The sequence below is a fragment of the Callorhinchus milii genome, unplaced genomic scaffold, assembly GCF_018977255.1.
Source record: "Callorhinchus milii isolate IMCB2004 unplaced genomic scaffold, IMCB_Cmil_1.0 Scaffold17, whole genome shotgun sequence".
Lineage (NCBI taxonomy): Eukaryota > Metazoa > Chordata > Chondrichthyes > Chimaeriformes > Callorhinchidae > Callorhinchus > Callorhinchus milii.
In genome coordinates, this window is record NW_024704758.1 from 9,264,906 (window position 1) to 9,272,173 (window position 7,268).

Below are 7,268 nucleotides of genomic sequence, written 5' to 3' on the forward strand. Positions count from 1 at the left end.
ACCCTTCCTGTATTACCAGTAGCTGTAAAGGTCACAGCTATTAACTTCTATGCTATGGGATCGTTCCAAGCCGCTTTCACAGATTATGCAGGGATCTGTCAGTCATCCGTGTCGAATTGCATACAGCAGGTCAGGGCTACATTCAAGGGTTTACATCATTACATAAAAGTTCCTAGGAACTGACCAATAGCCCTTGAGGGAGGGATTCAGCAACAGGTGCATGTCACAGTCCTACGGGTTCCCTGGAGCTGTCTACCACATGTATGTCAGCCTACTATATTCAGTAATGTCTTTGTAAATAATAATATTAATCCTTGCATTTGATATAGCACCTTATCACATCTTTGAGACATCTCAAAGCGCTTCACAGGATACACTGTAAGGTGAATTGACTGTATATTTGTGGGCAAATCACGGCAGCCAATTACGCACAGCAGCGTCCTCCAAACAGTCGTGGATTGAGTGACCAATTTATTCTTATAATTTTTAAAAAGATTTATTACCCCCAGAAAAGCGATCAAATGACAACCACGTTCCTTAGTTACTGCTAGGTAAGCAGACGCATTTCACCCTGTTGGGAATCAAACCCAGGTCCTCTTGCTTGTGAGGCGAGTGCTCTAAACACTAAACTACAGGACTCCGCATGTAAATAGGAATACTGTGTGGAAACTGGCCCAGGTAAATGACATACCTTAATCAGATACATATATTTCTATATGCATACTAAATAGAAGTACACAAAACATGTGCTTTTTATTTGCCTTTTCTGAGGTGTCAGCCGACCTGGGTTGGTAGCACACTCTGAATCAGAAAATTGTGGGTTCAAACCCCATGTTGGGACTTTGAGCTCATACTCTAGGCTGAAACTCCGACAGAGTGCTGGTGGGAGCCTGCACTATTTGAGGTGCTGTCCTTAGGATGAGATGTTAAGCACTCTGAGACACTACCTTGAGTGAAGAACCCTATATAATGCAAGTTCTTGTTAAATTGAGGTCCCATCTGGTTCTGCGGTGGACATTAAAATTCTTATGGCAACACTCAAAAAGAGAATCAAATTTCTCCCAATGTCCTGGCCAACAATCACAGTTGATCTCATTTCATGGCTGTTTGTGGGTCATTGCTGTGGTTAGCTGCCACATTTGCTGCCATTTGTCTAGTGATACAGTCCACATGTCCAGGGATTCACTTTACACTGAAAATGTCACCTCCTCATCTCTGTTATTTTCCACAACTCAACTCGTGCTCTGTGCATTGACAGGACTGTCACTGGGAGCTTTTAAATTATCTTCTGAATGAAATAATGTTGCAACCCAAAGCAAAATTGGTTCCGCATTAAATGTGTCTTAAATAAAAAGGCCATTAAATTCAAGCCCATTAAATTGCTAATTTTTATTGCCTTTCTTTTACATAACATGTGAAGCATAGTTAACTTAATGTTGGGTGACAGAGTGATGGGATTCTAACAGCTACGTACACACAAATCAGGGAACAGTGGCTTTCACTATCACTGAAAAAAAGCTATGGGGCTGTGTCTGTTATAACTACTTGTTCAATGTGGAGTATTGACAATCTTCCACTTTCAATTACTTACCGAGGATGGATCTGTTATGGCAGATATTCTCAGCAAACCCATAAATTATAGGACATATATAGATAGATGAGTCAAATAGCCTTTACTCATTGCTACCTCTTTACATCTGGGACCAATGGGCGGAAAGTTCAGCACTGACCATGTTTGTATGTAATGAGAAATTCCATTAACCAGGGATATCCTTAAGTGCCACCGCATAGAACAGCGTGAAAAGTACTGTGCTGAAGGTTACTGGAAAGGAAGTTTACTGCTCATCAAATCAAAGTTGACGAGTTTTTTTTGCTAACTTTGTTTTGTTTGGTAACTTTTGCCATTAGAATATCTTCAGCTTTCAGATGTTTTTGTTATGAGCCACAGCGCCAATCAGAATTGCTCAGTACCATCCAAACTGCATCAGCCGTTGGCTCCAGGTTCTTAAACCTGAGCTTCGTGATGGATTTAATTTGGGAAAGACAGATGGCGGTGAAGGCAGTATTTATCAACGGAGCTTTCATGTGCTTGATAAATATATGAAATAAAACCAGAGTTAGAAAGGATGTGATGATATACAGGATGCTGTGTGGATTTGGATTTAGAAAGGTATTAGATGCTGTTTAGGGGGATAATAATGGAAAGAGTGATGGGACCTATTTTGTGGAAGCAAAAGTGTTTATCTCATCCAGTCTGTAACTGATGAAAATCCTGCCTTCCTTTCCACTTTTGTCAACTAGCTCGCCATAGCTGACCAGCATTACAATATCCTAGTCTTCTTATGTAGTCCATCGTGGGTAAATATCTTCATTATTGTTTATCTGCAACAGTTTCAGGATTATTTGTCATATTGTTGTCCAGTTTGAATCAGAAGAAAATGGATTTTATCCCCCCTTTATCATGGCCAACAATGGTGGGCCATTGAATGCTTGGCATTTGTTCCTCACTTGGTTTACCCATAATTGTACTTGTTGCTGCATCTCAAACAAGTGTTTGGAGATCCAGTTATCTGAATGACTGTCTGAACTACTAATAATTATTCAACTGGTCAGAAGCCTCCCACCCACTCACCCTGAAAAATATCCTTCTAACGTGCAGGCATTACATTGCAAATTGACTTTTAGGACAAATGTAAATAGGAACTGACTGTTCACACTTAGCTGTCCTGCCAAGATTGGAAATGGGTAGGTAGGATATATTCCGAAAAGTTAGGGAGTTTAAACACACTTTGGCAGAGATAAAACCGCCTTATCCTCACTGCTAAGACATAATAATGGGATTTTTTGAAGCCTCTAAAGCAAGTAGATTCTTAGATGATAAATTGCAACAACATTTAGAAGTTACTTGCTCTGTCTATCAGACACTTGCCCAATATAGAATTGCTAATTGACATGTTTCAAGCATACACAGCCTTGGAATCCCTAATTTTGTAAGGCTTTCAGTCACACTACATTTACAGTGTTAATTTCTCGTTAGCTCTAAGGATCGAAATAGTTTTGCATAATTGTCACTGGGAGCATGTGTCCAGTTAATTTAAATCACATTAGAATACATTATTGTTTTTCTGGGTCTCGAAGAAATGTTCTACAAGCTTTCGGCTCCCAAACCATGAAATGACAACTAAATTAGTCACCCTCACTTGGTCTCTGCCAAGCCTGTGTTCTTGCCGAGCTAAAGGAATCGCTGTGATGTGTCATTTAAATAGGAAAGCCGTCACACTCTAATAAAACCTGGCATTTTTGTACAAGTCTATATAGGTTTTAGTTAAATGACGATTATTGCCAATTCAATTAATTCCCATCTAAACCTTTTATTGTCCTAATAAGTTGATTTGCATCCCTGCAAGGGAGTTTTTAATGTGAAAATGAAATGAGTGCAGAGGAAATCTGTGCAGTCCAAATTGCATTGCTTGTGGAAGCTTATTGACTTTGAAATGCGCCTGTGCACTCTAAAGCATTAAATTCACAGCGGAGCAAAAATGAGATGCCCTCAGCAACCAAAAGTTGCAAAAGCTAATCATAAAGCCCTGTACAGTACCTGCAGGCATGATGGAGTCAATAATAATTGCGTGGGTTGTTTTCTGAAGCCGTGCACCTGCCAGAGGTCTCTTATAAATATAATTATTAATGGTGGAGTTGAAATCAAGCTGACTTTCACTATTAACTAAATGTATATTTCTCCCCCCCCCTCCCCCTCCCTCCCACCTCCACCAACTCACAACGTGCCTCCACACATCCGCGTTTAGCGAAGGAAGCAAAGCTGAGAAGGTTGGAACAGTGCTTTCCTTCAATTCTTTTTTTCATCAATATTCATTTGCTTTGATCCAAGTTTCAAGTAGTTGCTAGATCGCGTCTCTGATCATCACAGCTTTACCTGGCAGTCAGGAAGGACTGTGACAGAGCTCAGAGCTGCATGTGCTCGCACCGCAATGTCGGTCAAAGGAAATCCTTATGCTGGAAGTGAATGTGATTTATGCTTCCTCAGTGCAAAGGTTTCTGGTAATGTAAAGCCTGATGCTTTGAGCGATGACATATGCCTGCACGACTAGACTGGACAATTCACAAGATGCTAAACGGCTAGTTCTCAATTCCAAATTTATCATGATTAGTGGACTATCTGTTAATATTTTGGAGAACTTTGCCGAAGTACAATTCAAACCATCGTTACAATCCTGCTTGGAATTGGCTGCAGTGCCTTAACAGGTGTTGTTTATGCTTCACGACCATATGCCAAGTACGGTTGGAGCCTCCGCAAATTGGATCTTGACTTATTTATACTGTGCATCTCACGTTGATACGACAATGAAAATGGCACTGAATGGAGTTCGAAACACAGTATAAATTGGATTTGAGTGCTGCTGTGGCAAAGTGAGCGGCACTGCAGAATCAATCAGGCTCTGATGAAGAAATGAAGCTGCAAAGTTTTTAGGGACGATCTACGCTTATAGCATCTCCAATGTACTTAAAAAGCCATTTGGTCTCTTTGCTCTTTGATACCACTAGAAGCTAACCATTACTCTGTGTGCGTTACTTCTTAAATTGGGTATTGCAGGTAGGTAGGAGCTGACTGGAAAATAATAAATAAAATAATAATAATCATTTCATATGGTACAGCGTGCTTCAAATCAGGAGGACATGTCAAAGCACTTTCCAGGATATACTGTCAAGTAGATCGAATGGCATGGCTGTGGGTGCATTGTATTTTGTGTTCACGTGTTGGTTGTCAGGAGGTGACACATGTTGAGTACAATTATTATCTTCCTTTCGAATGTTGCACTGGCTTTGACCTTAAATACAAAGGCACCAGCTGGCAAATAAATACGGTTGGCCTCTCAACTCAGGTTTAATTTTCAGCCACTGAATGAAAAAGAAAAGAAAAGCTGCATTTTTATTAAACTCCAACATCATTGGGGTGAACTGGGATTGCAAGATCTATTCAAATACTGAAGCTCAGCATTCTTTGCATCAAAGAGCTGAAATGATCGATGTGAACCTCTCTGTGTACGTGAGAGTGAATACTTGCATCACTGCTAACATTGAGTTAGCAGGCATAAATAAATCCTCCCCTTTGATGGATGTCAAGCTGCCTCGGAGCAAGGCTAAGGTGTATTGAGGATAGAGGTGTGCCTTGTGTTCTGGTTACTTCTGGCTCAAAGTTCAGTCCTGCTCAGTTTGCTGCAATGAAGCTAAGTTTGTTTCAGTGGCATTTATTTTTGTATTTAGTTTAGGTAATTCAGTGCAGCCAACAGCTTTTGAAAATTTCCAACTAGGAAATAACCCGATCATAAATTGTCATTACAGATGATGACATTGTCATTACAGTTGATGATATTCATGCAGGGTTTTGCAAGGTTGTTAACGTCCTCTTGGGCAAATCTGAGCTACATTCTTGGTTTGAATTCAGTGCCTTGGGGCGCCCCCTCCCCGATGTGAAAGGCGTTTTACAAATGTAATTTTCTTGTTGTTGAATAACTTTCAGAGTCATGCTGTAAATTGCTTTATGCCCCTGGAGTGAAAGACAACTGAAGAAATAAATGGAAAGAAAAGAAAACTCACAAGCTTGTAAATCACATGACTTCTCGTTCGTCTCCTAACTTGCTCTGATCAGGAACCCAGAAGGTAACTTACCTAGTGCCAAGTTATATCAAACTGTGTTGGATGGTACAAAGTGCTGTATCATGGTATCAGTGGCTTTTAAATCACTTGTATGGTGCATCATAAAAAAACTGGTTTTAAAAATTCCACATTAGACTAATTAAAATGTTTCAAGCATTGAGGAACCGTGAAGAATAATGGCCGCCTATAATTGAGTGACCCGCGGTCAGTTTACATTTTGTAGAAACGTAAGATAGGATATCTGTTCCCAATTGTTCATGTCTACCACAGCTCATGTTCCGAATAGGAAATTACAAAATTGACTTAATGTATGATTGATTGTTAGAGGACACAGTGGTTAACTATCCAAAGGATCAGATGGCTTCTTCCAATTGTTGTTTCTTCACCTCCTAAAAAAAAATTCCAACCAACCTGTTGAATGAATCGAATTCCTTGGTTTGTGAGAAACTTAATGACGTTGAACCAGAGTGTTAAGAACTTAGGGGATGAAAATTGCGATGTATGTTGTGTTGAGGTCGTGGCCAACTCTTGCTACAGAAATGGAGCGGGGGGTAGAGGAAGGGAGAGAGAGAGAGAGAGAGAGAAAGAAAGAGGAAGTGGAGCAGCCTTATCAACTCTTGATCTCACGAGTGATGATTTACGTATCATTTTGCATTTCTTATCTTAAGATCTTGTCAGCTAGAGGCAAGATGGCACGATCTCGAGCAGGAGTAGGCCATTCAGCCCTTTGAGCCTGTTCCGCCATTCGATTAGATCATGGCTGATCTGTACCTCGAATGATCCTGTCAATTCTGATTTTCTGCTTTTTCCCTTATTATTATTATTATTATTATCCCTTGATACCCTGACCTACCAAAAATCCATCAACCTCACTCTTGAAGGTGTGGATTGATCCAGCATCCTTGGCCTTTTCGGGGAGAGAGTTCCAGATTTCTACCACCCTTTGAATGAAAAAATGCTTCCTGATTTCACTCTTAAATGACCTGATCCTAACTTTAAGACTATGCCCCTTGTTTTGGATTCCCCCACCAGAGGAAATAGGGTCTCTGTATCTACCCTATCGAATCTCTTTATCATTTTAAACACCTCAATCGAATCACGCCCCAACTTTCCAAACTCAAGGGAATACAAATGCAAACTAATTCCTGACGTAAGAACTCAGACAAAGAAGGTTTGCGCTGTGCTCTTTCAGAGAATCGGATACGTGCAGAGTCAGAGGTGAATGGCATGACACAGTACTGGCCCGATTGAAAACCTGGACTAGTATTCACTTTCCATCAATCAGCTGAATGCTCTTTGATGTGAAGAAAACTGATCTCCACATTTCTCTGTCTCAAAGAGCACCTGCGTCTTGGTGCTTAATTTGAGTCATATAATTGCTTTGTTTGCAATAAGATTAATTGCTAATTACAAATGGTTGAGCAGTACTAGACACACATAAATTTAGCCTCATTTGATGTTTCTCATACTTTTCATACTGGCAAACAATGAAAGGGGACATGGTTGCAAATAGCTAGTCTTGCTCTGTCAGCTACAGTTCAATGTTTGTGCATCCCGCAGTCACTTCACCTCACCCCCTCCCTTGCTTCCTT